Here is a 17030-nt window from a genome sequence, read left to right on the forward strand (position 1 = left end):
CAAGTTGCTTTAAAAGAGTACCAGACGAATCTTTTCGTTGTTTTCGTCCATATAATCTCCAAAAAGAGCAGCAATTCTTTACTTTTGTATGAAAAACCTTCTACCGTAGCAGCAGACACCCCTGCAGACGAAGCCGAAGCCATGGAATTCATCATACCTAGTAAGTTCATGGTTGATTGTGTGTACGTTGTAGCACACGCCGTACTGATTGTCCGGCAAGGTTCCACGTTCGCCGGTACCGTGGCTGCTTGAGGGTTGCTTCCTACTATCTGGAGCACAACCATCCACGCAGCAAAGTTATTTTTGACAGGCTCCCCATCAACCGGCGACTGACAAATGATGAATTAAAGGGGTGCTGTACCCTTTTGAAATACGGTGCTCCGTCAACCGACATTCGGCAGTACGTCGCCGACCACTTTGGAAAGGTACTCACTATCAAGGACGTGCGTAACTATCGCGTCAAATGTCGACCCCCATTGTTAAGTAGGTCGTTGGTTACCTTTTAGCCGGTTTCTTATATGACATGTCATCCATCATAGCCAAGTTTCGAGAGTGTGGTCGCGTGCTGCTGGTGGAATCGGAGGGTGGTGGATATAGTCACCTGTGCCTTTCTCGAACGCAGCAGATAGCACTCTTTAGACATTTCCCGGACGTTGTAAACGTTGATGCTACACACGGTACTAACCGTCTTGGGTAAATAAATTTAGAGCCCCTGACGTTTGCTGTTAAGTTACAAGCTTTATACATTCCTTGTGACGGATGGCATGAGTATCGGTCGACCCGTAATGTACGCCTTTGTCGAAAGCGAGCGTTTTGCGCCAATGCGCAGGCTGTTCAGCTTGTTCAAGGATATGATGGGTGGACAATATGCGGTCAAAACGTTCGTCACGGACAAAATGACTTCGCAGATGCGGGCTGCCAAAGCTGTATTCGGCTGCGAGATAATGCTGTGTTATTTTCACGCACGGCAAGCCATCCGGAAGCACGTATGTTTCATTGCTTTGGTGTAACTTTTGCAGACAATTTCCAACCGCAGTCGGCACATATTCCACCGCATAGCTCGCTCTGATAATGCAGCTGAGTAAGTGACTGTGCACCAAACACTAATCGCATAGATTTCGCCACGGTTTGCAAATCTTGAGGGGAACAGGTCCCAGTTTTGTCCCTTATTTGACTGCCCACTGGCACCACCTCACTCGAAAGTGGGCCATTCATGCACAACGTGGGTCGGTACATTTTGGGAATGTGACCAACAACCGCCTGGAGAACGCCAACGGGCGTTTGAAGGGGCGCGTGCATCACTCAGATAGACTGGAGCGTGCCGTTCAGAAGGTCGCTCACCAAAGCGAGAAATTCGGGAGGGAGACATCCACGTTCTACGTGTGGTTTCCCGGATGACGACTTTCGCCGCTAATCAGGTTCTCAGGCACATTTGAATATGCACGCCAAGTCTGATATGCGAGCAGACAGATCGCCTTAAGGTGAGAAGCCCGTTGTTAGTAGCAGTCAGTTTGTGGTACAAACCCCCAAATGTTCTCAGACAGTCAACACCTCGGCCGGAACCTGCACGTGCATATTTTACCAACCAATGTGGCTACCTTGTGTACACCTATTTTCAGTATTCAGAGGCCACTCGTTCCCTTGCGGTAAGTTGATTGATCGAACATTCAGTGTCCAGGTCAATTTCTAATCCATCAACGGTGGCTCGCCGAATATAACCTACCGGAAGGAGGAGTACCTTTATCTCTGGTTCCAAAGCCAGATCCATCACCAATAGAGCATTTGCACAAGCAGCTTGATCGGTTGGTTGGCAAACTGAAGCTGCTGGAACCGCGTAAGCCTGCTGGGTGCATGAAGCGTCTGATTGTCCAAAGCCAGCTGATGTTGCGTCAAAATGCAATTAGTGCACAGGACAACCAGCCTCTGGTGTTGGATGGCAACCGCAACCAACCACGGTGGCGTTCGACATCAAACGACGCTGTCCTCTGTGGTCTCTGTGGCCAGCCAACTGACCCTGCTGATTGGTAGTGTCAACGTGATTGACTTCCACATCACCGTTATTGCTGCGGCAATGAGCCCTGTCCGCTGTGTGGAGAAAATCTTCAGGCGCGTCCACCAAGTGAGTGCACATGTATAAATTAAACTCCTCCCATTAGTTGCCGGTCAGTCTACCTACCGTTCAGCTAAAAGAGCTTGCTTTGATGTTGATTTTGATCGGTCCATGGAGGACAAGCCGAGTCTGCCCCGTAAGACAGTCGCAATAAAACTGTTTTGTCCAATTTCGGAGTTGATGCAGACCGGTAATTTGAGGCCTTATTTCTTGGCGTACGCTTTGTAGACCTCGCTTTCTAATCCCGTGATGACGAGGGATTCGTGTGATTGTAACTCGAAGGCCCCAAATGCCGAATCAACGAACCCATGGCAATCCGCAACGACTTTACATTTATCCCTCATCGCGGTAATGGGAATTATGAACCACTAGGTAAGCAAACAAATAAAATTCACTTACATCCAGACGCTTAAATGCTGTTCCCGAAGGTTAGTTGCTTGCCCATTTTCCGTTTCAGAATCCTTGTCCCGTGAAGTGGATCTAAAGAAAATGAAAAATGGAGCGACCATCAATTAAGCTTGTATCAGTGATGCCAATGAATAAAATGCAATTCGCCAATGGTGTTTCCGTAAATTCATGGCTGGCGCATTATCAACGCGTGGGTTTATGAGTATGGAGCGCCGTCTTTGGCCACTGTATTACGTTGCCGTGCATAGGTGAGGCCCCATAATCTGCGTCACGAACAGCAGTTACGCCAAGTAGCCGAGGTGAGCGACAGCTCATTGTTTCGGATAATGGAGGGATTGGTCGAGGGGGTAAATCGAAAGTAGGAGTTGGGAGTGCGCTATCAAAATGGGTGGTGATTGCAGTATGATAGGCGATGAACACCGTTGATCGTTTGGTTAGTCTACTATGTGGTGCCGGGGCATTATGGTTAGCTACGAGCATGTGTGCGGGCCTGGCAGTTACTATAGGCATTCACGTAAGTTACGTCGATTACAGTTGTGATGTTTACTGAAGGTAGCAAACATAAACGGCATCGAGTAAGTATGAGTATGATGACAAATAGCCAAGTTAGGTGGCTTCGAGTACAGTTGTGAGTATAACAGGCTGTCAGATTATGCAATCACCCATAGTTGAGTCCCTGTTTTTACTATTCGGCATATATATTGGATTGATGCCTACTGTGGGTAGCAAAGATAACCGGAATCGCGTATGGTATGAAAGACCGTCAGCTTTATACTAAGCGCTGCACATAGACTCAGGTGTTGTAATTACGATAAGCAGCCAAACTAGGCGATATCAGCTGCGGTTACGAGTATGCCGGGCAGCCGTTGGTCGTTAGGATGTCACGCATAGTTTGAACCTGGTTTCTATCGGCCCGCATAGATACTGCCTTGGTGATTACTGTAGGTAGCAGGCAGGTAAGACAGTGAAGATCGGTGTTTAGCACTGATTTCATGCTCTCCATGATGATATAAGCAACAGAGACAAGCGGGAGCGCGCACATTTATGGGTACCACATGTCATCGTTGGCAGTTAAATCAGGACACTTCGCTTAGCCTAGGCCTACTAAACAGCGTCGCATATAGGCACTGGCCTAGAAGTCTCAATAAGTAGTCAAGGTAGGCGATATCGCGTACAGTTTTGAGTATTAGGTTAATCGGCCTTATTTTTAGCGGTCGGCATATAAATTGCACTGATGTTTACTGTAGCTAGCGAAGACAAGCGGTATCGCGTATAGTTAAGGGTATAAAAGACCGTCATTGCCCATCGGATTATGTTACTGTACATAGGTTGAGTCTCATTATCAACGTTGCACACAAACGCGGGTCTAGCAGTTACAACAAGTATTCGAGACGAGCGAAAACTAGTAGAGATACGAGTACAAGGGACCTTCGTTGCTCATTGGATTGGGATGCCGCGCATATGTGGGGAACCTAAATTAGCGTCGCACATAGACACGGATCCAGCGGCTACAATAGGTGGTCGAGGCGAGTGACAACGGCTACCTCCACCGTGGTGACCGCTTCATAGTTGGTGGTCACCACCTATAGAACGTCAAAGTTATAATAGGAAAGACGCCCACAGCATTCTGGTAACACTGTATTATCTACAAGCTAGTTATGCATATCTGGGAAAGGGGATCATCCACAGATGTCCATCGCACCGCCGCTGCAAGTTTGTGCTGTAATCAAACTTTATTGCACTTAATGGAACATGAGACCCATGGGGAAAATGTGTTGTGAGCAGGTTCACCAAACAAAAATATCCCAGTTGTTAAATCTGAGGTGTCTAAAGCAAACAAACGCCTGCGATTGATCCTATAGGGTGGCATTTGCATTAAATACTCTTAAGATGTTATTTTATTCTTCAGGAACACCGAAGAACGCCAAAATATGCTAAAGTGCGATTTCGTGTTTTATGTCGCGTAAACCGGCAAAAGATCCAGATCGGCGATGGTCAATGACCTTGACATTTCGCTCACTTAAACAAAATGCTACGTGCAACATGTCACGGGAAGGTGCTAATTTTTTAGACTAACTTCCCATTATAATAGCAACTTCGAAAACCCTGTAGTTTCGGCGAACTCAATTTGGGTGTGTCAATAGCCTGCGGCCATTGGCAGTTGGATTAGCCTATCATGACAAGATATGCTCCATAACCAGCCACGTTCATTGATACGGTCCCGGTATTTACTATGACTACCTAAAGAGCTTGACAGCACGTACATTGTAGTATAAAGAGCCGTCGTTGGCCATTAGTTTAGGTTGCCAGGCCTAACTGAGGTTTCAAAATCAGCGTCGCACGCAGACACGGGCCAATTGGTTACAAAAATTAGCCAATGTAAGCGACAGCACTGAGAGTTATGAGCACGACGGGCTTTCTCAGGCCATTAGATGAGGCTATCACGTATGGTTGAGGCCTCGGGTTAACGGGCCTGCATAGGCACTGGCCTGGTGATTACTACATAGCAAAGATAAGCTACAGGCTGTCCAGTTAGGAGTATGGCGGACCGTCATTTATCCTTGGCCTAGGCTACTACGCGCAGTTAAGGCATCATAATCGGCGTCGCGCGTAGGTACGGGCCTAGCAGTTGCGGTAAGTAGTCGAGACGCGCAACAACGGCTACCGTCATCATGATGACCAGCAATGGATACCTTTGGTCGATATCATTATATTTGCGTTTTATTACGTGTTCTACCCATGAAGCTCGATATTCCTAATGGGGATTGTATCATGTTTTCTCGTGTACTAAAGTTGAAAATATTCAGAGTTTGTCAGCAATAGTTAGACGACTTTGCCCGCACAGACAAAATATGACAGACATTCAGGACCGGTATAATAAAACTTTCCTAATTTTACAGCGAGCTTCCCTCTAAAAAATCCAAGGGGTTTGTTGCAGCTTATAAGTCTAATGAATCATTTTATGATGGACTCAACTTTTTGATTCGGGTGCATCGCAAGTTTTTACCTTCAGTAGTATATAGACCTCATGTACAGTGGGAAAAGACATTTCTATAAGTTGACCTGTAGTTCTGAGTTTGGGCGCAGTTTCTTCTGGGTGAGACGGTCTTTTAGGCTCATGATATATGTTCGGCAGGGGAACAGTACATGTACTTCAACTACGATCGTGCCATCAGATTGGAAATGGCGACCGTGGTTTTATCATCTCAATGTTGTACTCGGGTCCGCCGACAGCCCGGTGCATAAACACGCTGGGCAAGTCAGTTGGGGTTGTCAGGACAGTCAGGATTGGCCAAGAAATCGTGACAAGCCATTGCGTACACAGACCGATAAAATTCATGGGTTCATTGAGGTTGCAGAGCGTTTCTTCGCTATCAATAAAGGGTATCCCAAAGCACCAGGCAGCTTAAAGTACCTGCGAGTTTGACTGCCGTAGTGAGTTAACATTGTCTGATTTCAGGAACGATAGTAGACCTTCTGGTGGAAATAGTAAGGGTTGGCGGTGTGTTTTCGACGCAATCAACCTGGAATTATGTGATTATGAGGAAAGTTCACTGACCAAGTTCTGTGCCACTAGCTATGTAGCCGTCCATGGAGCTTGATAAGAAAAGCGGACGTACAAATAGACGGTTCTTGTCTTCCTAAGTACATCTTGCCAACGTTTGTTAGCTGGCTGGTATGTACGGTGGTAGGAATTTAATGGATTTCAGCCTGCTAGGGTTGAAAAAGTTTGGAAAGGCATCAAAGACGGTTTTCGGGGCTTATTTAAGAAGTATGTGACATAGCTGCATGGGAAGACAAGTTACCAGTTACAGGCCACAGTAAACAGTAGCATACCGACTGGGGTATAGATGTCTATTTTATATTACTCTCAGCGCAGAAAATAGACGCTAACAAACCCTGAAAGTTCGATCATTCTGGAGAGTTTGAAGCATCCAGGAACGAAAGATTGGAGAAGCACACGGGATGCATGACCCTGTTGCATGTTTAAGGATGAAGTTACTTCAGCATAGCGAATTACCCACAAAGGAAAAGCTAAGAGGCTTTTCACAATTAATTGCCCAAGAATCAACACACCACATGCATTTAGTGAATCTCTGGTAAGATACGCGTATGACGGTATCTTTACTTTGCTACGCATCAAAATCGTATGACATCAGAGCGATTATCTTTGATAGTATCTTGTCACAACCAGAGAAAGCTTAATCCAAAAGCGCAGGCGTTCGACAAACGCTGTTTTGTTTTTATCTTTCTGTTTTCGCCGCTGCATAAGATGGGGCATAAGGCAGAGTACAGGGTATGGAAGGCTCTCGAATGTTTTATGTATAGCCGCCGTTGGCCGTTATATCTGGCTATCTCATAGTTGAGGCGTTTTGTTCACCGGTACGCATAGGGACTGGCCTAGAGTTTACAATTTTCCAGGAAAAGCCATAAAGCGTACGGTTATTGGTACAAAGGGCCATCGCTGGCTACTGGATTGGACTGTCCTGCATACTTGAGGCCTTAATCGTGACCATGCATTGAGAATGGCCTAGCAGTTACGATAAGTAGACAATTTAGGCGACAGCGCACGCGGTTGTGGTGGTAAAAGGCAAAGGTTGGCCTTATTTTCCGGCAACGTCGTTGGGCGTTTTGCACACTCTAGCTAAGGACCATAATTTCTAGCAGAGAAAATACTGTTGCGTTAGATCCCACACGCAGATATCTCAGACAAGTTGTGTGTAAAATTCGAACATCGAAAACCGTAATTTCGGCAAATTAATTTCGGTACACTTCTGGTGCGCAGGGATAGATTGCTCTTCCACTAAGGTAGCAAACGGCATAAACAAACTGCAACGGCTAGAGTGAACAAGAATTTCTGCATTTCTCCTCCGTATGTTAAAATCGCCAGCCAAACCACTGCCTCAGAAAACTTTAGATTTCACGAGGCGATAAACTCGGTGATAGGCGCTCCTCCGTAAGTGAGTAATCAAGTGTCAGCAACATATGTTAGAGGTGTAGTTGTAGCATAATAAGCTTGGTTAGCATAAGGCAACAAGCACTAACAAAGTATCCCTGTTTTGGAACGGTGATTGCAATAGTTGGGTGAGCCTTGATAAAAATGATAAAAATGCGAAAGGTGCAATGAGCTAAAAAGTGACTTATCGTTTGTGGATAAATGTTAGGAGTTCCTGGGTTAGGCTTCGGACGCGGGACGTGTTTTCTCTGCAGCATAGCTGTTACACGTGTTCCTTAATTGTCCATGGAGATTGGTTTACTTCCTGTCCTGTGTACGCGCGTGTATACTGTGCTAGTTTGCATGCCCATTTATTGTGTGCAGTGTGAGGAGAAGGGTGTCCATTCTTGCTTGATAGTTGCACGAACATGAATAAAACATGACCTGATCCGGTTGAATGTTGTAAGCCTGACGCGGCTGGTAGCTACGTAAACAAACAGGATAGGAAATTTTAGTTTAAGTGTTGTCGGTTTAGGTTGCTAGTGGGACAGAAATTGTCACGTGAGTTGGGCGCTCGTGGTTCCTTACCTGATGACTGCGGATGTACTTTACAAACGGAGCCAAGTTGGTTTAAATATTAAAAAAGTGATTTTTGTGAACACTTCGCTAGCGAGAAGCAAAGATTTGAGCTGAAGTTGTAGGCGATGTTAACCTGCGACAAACCTGTGGACACTGGACGTGTCTGCCGGAGCGAGTGATGCCTTGATTATCTGCGTGAAAGGTAGGTGAGACACGTGGAAACGTAGAAGAATGCCACGAATTGTATTACTAATGGAAGTGCTTAGAGTTTATGTAGGGGTGCTAAATGTGTGCTCAATGTATGCCGGTGTGCCCGCCAGGCGATCACTTTAATCTCCTGCTGGCAATTGAATACAATTTTGGGAAAACGCAGCCAGTACCTCAAACGAGGTACGATCTCAGAGATGCCCATTATGCCCTCTAATATCTTTAGCGCACTTCTTCCTGTCGACTCCAGTTGTAAGAAATGCAGATATCCCCCGTCTCTGAGCGTATTGACCACCTTTTGATGTCACCGCCGTACAGTAGGGCGTAGCTGTTGTGTCATAACACCTATGTTGGCCCTTGGCTTACCGCTCCACCCTATTCAGGGTGTCAAAAGACACGGTAGCCATTTCACTGGCGCACACATTCACGGATTGATACACACGATCGAAGCTTTCACTCTAGTGTCCAGGGCTGGGTTTGTTCTTATCGTTCAGCTATAGACAGAGTTTAATGAGGCCAGTGGAATATTAGGACAGCTGTATTTATTACGTAAGGTTCCACAAGGTGTGGATAACATCTCCTGGATAAGATGAGAATCAGTGACCTGCAACCGTTTGGTTTTCGCTGGCCGGCTTTCTGACCAATTAGAACACGGCTTCTTTTGGCCCGCAGCTGGTCCTCGACGCATCCGTGACGTTTTATTCTCTTCCGGGCATCTCTTCCATCGGGGTTGATGCCCACCCTTTCGTATGCTTTCGTCTCGCATTACATTTTGGTCGTATGGTGCAATTTACCTTCACTTGTCTCTTACTGCACTTGTGGATACGTTGCCTAGAATACCCTTCATGTTCAGTCAGAATAAAGTTGACTTTATTCAACACAATTGTGTTGAATTCTGGATCGAAGAGTTCGTACGTGCTCACAGAACGGTTTCTAAAACCGACAATTGTTGGCATTAATGCCAGTGAATGCACCTGATGCAGTTGGCCATCACATTGCTAGCGGCGCCACTAACAACGTGATAGCCAATTGCATCAGGTGCGCACTGGTCATGGGGATATCACTATTACCACAACCTTTCGATTTTTCATTTTCGTGACCTATGAGGAACTCACTGAATAAAAGTGCCACCAGAGGATAATTTTATTCAGTTGGCTTATGTGCACTACGATTGTTTTTAAGTGTTTGTTTTGGTTACACCCTGCATTTGCCCAAGATGTAGCGTCTTTATTGTGCAATCCCTGATGACTTACACGGTTTCTGTATGCACGCGCTGAGTGTTGTCGACAAACCAGTGATACCTAAAGCGCCATCCAGTCGCAAATGAGGTATTTATCATGCAGGTCCAATTTGTGGTAATAGCATCAGACGGTATCAGTCAGCGGATCGAGACTGCTTGCACACAGTAATTTTAAGTAAGTGGAAGTATATAGCTTTATGAAAGCATCACTTATAGCCCTCAAGAGCCACCCTATTCGCCGCGATCTGATCGGGTCGACCGTTAACCGGATGCGCTAACTCGTACTGACCATATTCTCTATCGGGGATGGGTGTTTCTTCAAGAAAGTTGGGTTTTCTGCGGTGTTTGAGCGGCTGCATGGACCAGCTTGGGTTGCTGAAAGTTTTCTTGAATGGTACTACGCACATCCAAACCAGATTTGTGTATCAGCTACGTGAGTATTATACGTCTAGTTGGTAGCTCCTGGGGTAATCCGTTAAGGGCTCTTATGCCTCAAAGGAAGTACCTTGAGATTACGGTCGATGTGTGAATCGGCGCCCAAACCTCTAGTGGATTCTCCCTCATCTTAGGACAGCCCTCAAAAGCTTCTAATTGATCCGACTAGATATTACTAGATGCTAACCCGTCACACTACTTCATCAAGAAAGTTGTGTTTATCCTCCATGCTCTACTCTGCCCATAGTGTAAGATTGTGGGCAAGGGCCTGTAATACGGCATGTTGCATTTTAACCTAATCTTCTCTAGCCGTGGAAGCTCTAGACGCTCAGATATGGTTTTCATCACGCTTTCGTTGCCCAAATTTGCACTTTCAGTAGGTCCTTGGGCTTCTTAGAAATTCAGGACTATGATTCGCAGCTTTGGTTGCTCATTACTTGGTCTCCCCACCGCACAAATCTTCTTTGGTCACAAGATTGCAGCCCAGAGCTTGAGAAAGATAGACTTTGTAGGAGCAAAGCTACAACCAGGAAGGTCTATGGTTCAAAACTGAGCCTGATAATAAGATAATCATTCAGCTGTAACGCCTTTTCGGTGCATAACTGCCATGCCACTCGAAGAAAGCACGATGACTGGAATACTGCTAGGTTGCCCATGCCTTGGCATGAGAAGTTGACATGCAGAGGTTGAGTTCGAACTACGGACCTTCCGGACAGTAAATTCGCGCTCTAGAGCTATATCCTACCCCAGCGATCGTGCGGGCAGGATGAGCTTGACATTTTGATTACTCCCGTACAGGCTTCAGCGTTTTGGTTTATCTCTGTTCTCATGCTTTCATCAATTCACATGGCAGCTATGCACCGGATGGATGCTAGTTCTGAGTGACTTGTTTCTTATTCCCTAGTTCTATCTAATCACATGTATTATCCATACATCTTTCCTTGGTCAGAATCAATCAAGTCGTTCAGCTGTAGCACCTTTTTGCCTAGCTGCCATGCGAACAGGAGGCACGAGAACTGGGATGCTTTCAGAATGCCCAACCATAAACAGGAACAGCTGAGATTGGGTTCGAACCACAGACGTTCCTATTCCTAAGCTGGTGCATCAACCACCTAGCTATCTCGAGACAAATATCTTTCCTTGATACAAAAATGCAGACTTAACTGTCGAATGTTCGGTAGGTACACAAGGGCACCGGGGTCTGAACACTTCGAAGAATTAAGTGGGAATTCTTCTTGGACTCCCTGATAGCTAGTATTCCTTAGATTTCTAAATTTCTCGACCTAGTGGACAATATACTTGACTTGGTTCTGTTGCCTGATATATTCAAGTCGACTGGACGGGATGCCTCGCCTGTATCGCAAACAAACAAGCACGCGATCTGCATGAATCGCGGAGCACGAAGGAAATGGAACAACAGTAGAACAGAATAACCAAGCGGTCACACATCTGTTAACATCATCCGCCAATTTATATGAAATGAGCACGTGAAAACTAGTGGGCAACAAAACGTAGAGCGTAAAATAACTACAATAGCAAAGTGAGCTGAATGGGCTTGTTGAATCTTTACCTAGTGTCCCCACTAAATGTTCAGTTTGTTCCCGTGAAGTGATCATTAGCTCACTTTCATCAAGTAATGCCTTACTAACTCTTACTGGTTTTCACTCTGATTGAATAAGTGGAACAGGTTTACGAAATTAACAGAGGTTGACACATCACCGATGCAAACCCGGATCACAACTCTATGGTCATGCTCAGAATAGGCTGACACTTGTACTCTGAGCGAGATGGCCCAAGTGGTTAGAGCGCGAATTTACTGACCGGAAGGTTCGTGGTTCGAATCCGACCTCCGCCACTCGACTTCCCCTGTGTAGGCTTGGGCAACCTGGCAGTATCCCAGCCCTCGTGCTTCCTTCGGGTGGCATGGCAGCCAGGCACCGGAAGGGTGCTACAGCTGGACGCTATCTATCACTCTGAGCTGTCTGCGGTCTTGGTTTTATTTGTAGCTAACAGGCTAACAGTTACTGGAGGAAGTGGGATGAGATCCAGTAATTACTTAGTAAGCAGCATTTGAAGAATGTCGGGAATTTAGTATATTCCGCGAATGGTCTGTTAGGATGTTTACTGACTTGGTTTTAAGTGGACTCGTGTTGAATAGCATGTGTAGTTAGGCCAAGCGGACAGTTACAGGCCTTCCGATTTAGGCTGTCTGGGTCGGATCTTGTTTGGGGGAAGGAGGATGTCATTGTGAATTGGTGCTGGGCGGGAAAATCTCACTGTCTGTTCAGAGTTGCACTGTTTCCAATACCTATTGCAATTCACATGCACTCATTATACTGAACCGAACATGCCAGCACACGTAGTTATAAATAAAGCTAATTCTGGGATGCTTTGATAAAATAAGAGTGTCATTCACGTTGTCATGCGCACTTCAATCTGAATTTTTGTGGAACGACTTAAAATTGTGAAATAGCCGTAATACTCCACAAAGGCTTCTCTGTAGGACAGTGCCTTGGGGTTGTCCTGTATTTCTTGCCACACCTATTTTCCACTTTTTCGGTTTTGCAACAGTTTCTTCAGGGTTTGTTCTAATGAGTTTTAAGTATGTTTCCCGATTGTGACCATCACTTTCTCGCTGAAAATCTTGAACAAAACACTGACTGTCTCACACGTTCTGTTGTGGGCTACAACGCAGTCTAGTAGTTCACCTAGAAAACGGCGCAGATGTATACCTTGAGCCTTTTCTTCTACTGTTATCCTTCTGCTTACATATTTACAGCTCAGTTTGCCCAGTTGATATTCGTTGAGTGACAAACCGAATGCAGGGAGCCTCTGTCGTCGAAGGTACTGGTCGACTTTTTGTCAGATGTTTTATTGGTTTAGCCTTTATTTAATCAGGCGTATCCAAACTTCACTACCACTTTTTATGTCTACTCATATTTTTCCATTTAACATCGCATGTTGGATAGGGCAACTGAATCCGATCCGGTTCCATCGGACGACCTGCTTCACATCTGGCCTGAACTGCACAGACAACACACCATCCAAATAATACACTGTGTTTTCGACCACGTCACAAATGGCACATTTCAAAATAAGATTGCATTCATGCCGTAAGGTTCTGCACTTGGTGACAGAATGTTTAGATGCTTTTCGTACGACTTCTGTAGGCGATTGCTAAACGCACACTGCTACATATCTTGGCTGTCCAAACGCCCCATTTCTACACCTCCTAGTCTGTTCATGTTGGGATGCTTGGCGATTCTCATATACCTGGTGACCAGTCCCATCGTAGTACTCACCTCAAAACCTCTTGAGCTATTTTATAGTCAATTTCTACCGTGTCTGTCACCGTTGGCAAGTCTCTGACTGGCGCTTCGTATCCATTTGTGTTTGTCGTAGGCTTGTTTATCCTTCCGTTGTGTTCGCCGGTGGAGTGGTGAACACGACGTTGTGCTGTCGATGGGGACGATGTTGATATGCTCACCGATTCTGATGTCAAGTTCCCTATTCGATTGTCCTACGTAGACCTCGGTACACTCGTTGCATTTGATTTTGTAAAGGCAACCCTAAAGTATATCTGTCGGGAGGCAATCCTTCGTTTGCAGGGCTCAGAGGTCCCCTTGTAGAGTGCTACTCATACTTTAGCCATCTTTGAGATCTCATGAATGTCTTCAGTTGCTCAGCTGTTGTCTGAAGGACAGCATACTCATCTGCGGTTACTAAGTCACCAGATATTTCTGTTGAGTTTGTCCGAATAGCCATCCTAGCGTCCACGTCATTCCTGAAACAGAGACTTCAGCGTTTGCCTGATACCTGTCCACATGTTTCACCCCAAGTAAAATCTTTAGAGCCCACTCTTTCGTCTATTTCCAGTCACCCAACACGAATTCCACAGAAGTGACGGCACTAAGGGCAATATTGCTAAGATAGACAACTAAATTAGTTCGAAGAGTTTTCTACAACTGAGCTTTCCAGTCAATCAGTCAACCAATTTATCAATCAATCATTCAGCTGTAGCACTTTTTTGGTGCCTAGCTGCCGTGCCACACGAAGGAATCACGAGGGCTGGGATGCTGCCAGGTTGCCCAAGCCTAGACAGGGGAAGTCGAGAGGCAGAGGTCGGATTCAAACCACAGACCTTCAGATCAGTAAATTCGCGCTCTAACCACTTAGTCCATCTCGCCCCCCCCCTACGCTTTCCAGTGAGCCCATAGAAAGACCTGAGCCGTACACTGTTCCACGCATTGAAATAAATTTATCAGATAGGTCGCCAAACGAAAGATTATTTGTTAGAGAGGGGTTTTAATCTCACATTAAGGTTTATGAGGATAGCAAATTAGTTGCTTCCCTTAGTGGAAGCGGAGAAAATTTATGTTCAGTTGGTCGTGGTTAAGTTCCAGCCCTCACGAGCCTCAACTGTCTCACCAGCAGATCGGAGAGTGTTAAATGCCCTAAGACAGATGGGCAATATATTGATTACAGGGGTGGATAAGGATTATCTCCAGAAGGTCAAACAGCACTTAGCTGATGAACCATCCCGACTGACTGACATTAAGAGCATCACATCTTGTAATCACATCTTGAGACCTGTGATAAACCATTTGGGACAAGGGAAGTCGTATCGACCGTTTTCTAAAATTACACTTCAACTTCGCTTTCAGAGTCTGTCAAACTTACCCAGGTTGTGACATGATAACGTTAAATGAAGGCGACCACAGTCGGATTGAGTGCTGCGGGATCTTCCCACTTTCCTGGCTAGGGCCCGCCATATTGTGCTTGCAGGTGGCGAGAAATCCTACAGGATATGACGCACAACAGACCTCATAGGCGCGCATGCTGTCATTTCCCGGCCAGATGGCCTAGCTGAAGTTCGCCTGTTGTGTGCCGAGCTTATGATGGGTGTGGTCCGTAAAATACGCTGGGCGATCCCGTTGCTAGTGCCCTACTTCGAAATGATGCTCACGTGCGTTTATTTTAATGCTGTCCAAATGTGTGGGCATCTCACGCTTGGTCGTTTTCCTTACTAATACAGGATTTACCCCCATTTTCTTTTCTTTCACCAAGGCTTTCCTCCCTCGTGTTTATATTGCAGTTAGGCGCCAGTATGTATTACTCTTGTATTGCTGATGATGATAAAAATATGTTTATGAGAGAGATAGTAAACGGATTAGCATCTCCACAACATGAGCTGGCCATATCCTTGGCAGTTACCCCGAATCCTTTCATCTGCAAATTGAACACCCATATTACGAATTCACACGACTTTGCCAACAGGTTTCACCGTGAAATTAGATAACATTCTTCTGAGTCCTAATGTCAACTTCCCATATACGAATATGCCAAAGGGAACTCTGCTATTTACAGACAATGTACTGTTGGAACGGACGCAGCTTACCGTGGATGAAATATTTTAAGTATAATTGAAGAAGAGTGTTGGTGCCCGTAACAGTACGCAGTAGGTAGTGGACCGGGGCTGCTGTTCCATATAAATTCACTCGAAGGGTTAACCTAAGAGCAGCGTTCCACAGGGGATATACTGAGTTCTGAGAAGAGACAAAATCTCATCGCGGTGTAGAGGTTTTTGTACCTCCATAACCATTGGGCTGTACCGAATAGTGTACGTGTAACACTCTAAGAGCCCCTGATACCAAGTTGGTCAATGGTTAGAGGTCTGACTAACACAATCTCCTGTTCCTCCAGTTTGGGGGCTGGAACATGTGTGGCGACTTGCTTCTTAAAAATGTAGACTGCTATAACAGTCTTATGCGAACCACCGCTGCCTTGAGGCTTTTAAGCTGCTCGCTAGGAGTTTCCCTGAGTTTCGCTACAGGCTTTGGTTGCTTCAGGACAAACAGTTTGAGTTATTGGGTACGCTATATTTTAAGTTTCTGGTTAGTTTCGGCTTTGTCGGGATCGAATAATCAATCATTCTGGTTCTATTTGGACGGTATTTTTATGAAAAATGTTTTCTAAGGACACCGTCTCGTTTCCATCCCTGTCCCACACTCTGAAACAGGTGTAGTTTGGTAGTTATACCTTCAGAAGCTTTTTTAAACGTTTCAGCCAATTTCTTTGGCTCTGAAAAACGAACCATTCATACTTTATTGGGGAATACCATGTCCAGGTCGACGTTATAAGTGACCCATATTTATTTCCTACCATCTGGACGTCTAGAAAAAGGAAAAACACTCCCCGTTTTTAACCTTGATTTTGGTATCTCAATGGCGTTGATACAAATGTTCACCACCAGTTGCTCATGTAGTTTGTCGTGCGTCTGAGCACTTAGTGGTTCGAAACCCTCGCTCGGCATAGTCGCCTGTCACTTGCTGGGTTTAAACGAGAGCAAAGATTCAAGACAACCATAAACTGGCAGAACAATAGCCATCTTTTATCCTATGCTGAAGCGGTGGTGTTCCGACGCCACAAATAAATACGTAAATACGTAGAATTCATGACTAGCCTAGTCGTGTCTTGCATCGACGGACCGACGCTGATTCATGCGTACAAGTACGTTGCTAGAACCTGAGTCTGGCGATCTTTGTCTGCTGTATTGGTTTCACTAGACTAGTTGCTTTTACTGTCATTTTCCGTCCGCCATCTTGCCCTATGCTTTTTGGTATACAAACCGTTAATGAAATGTGTAGTGGTTGGGTCCAGTCTGTTATGATGCTCCTTGCTCAGAAGGAAATTGGGTGCATGAACTGCTGGTCATTTGTCGCACCCATTCATGTGATCGCGTTAATTTCCTGTAGATATCAATGAAATGTACAGGTAGCGTTGAGATCACTCACCAGGGAAAAAAATCGGTAGGTGACGGGATTATCTTAGAAAAATTCTACGAGAAATGTATGTTGTGGCCTCGTCTGACGGGGATTCTCTCCGGGGACTCCCCTTATAAGGTTTAAGCTAGGATTTAATTTGATCCCAAAAGAGGCCAATCACGCCACATTCTTCGTCCTCATTTGAACTTATCAGGTGGATGCATAAGGATCGCTTGCCTGGCTTCCAGGTTACCTGTTTCAGGGTGTTGACAAGAAGACCGTGCACCGGCCAATCGGTTTGCACAGCCGGTCAATAAGACGAGATTTGCAGGCTCATAAGCGGTTTACTCC

The sequence above is a fragment of the Opisthorchis viverrini genome, assembly GCF_000715545.1.
Source record: "Opisthorchis viverrini unplaced genomic scaffold opera_v5_251, whole genome shotgun sequence".
NCBI lineage: Eukaryota > Metazoa > Platyhelminthes > Trematoda > Opisthorchiida > Opisthorchiidae > Opisthorchis > Opisthorchis viverrini.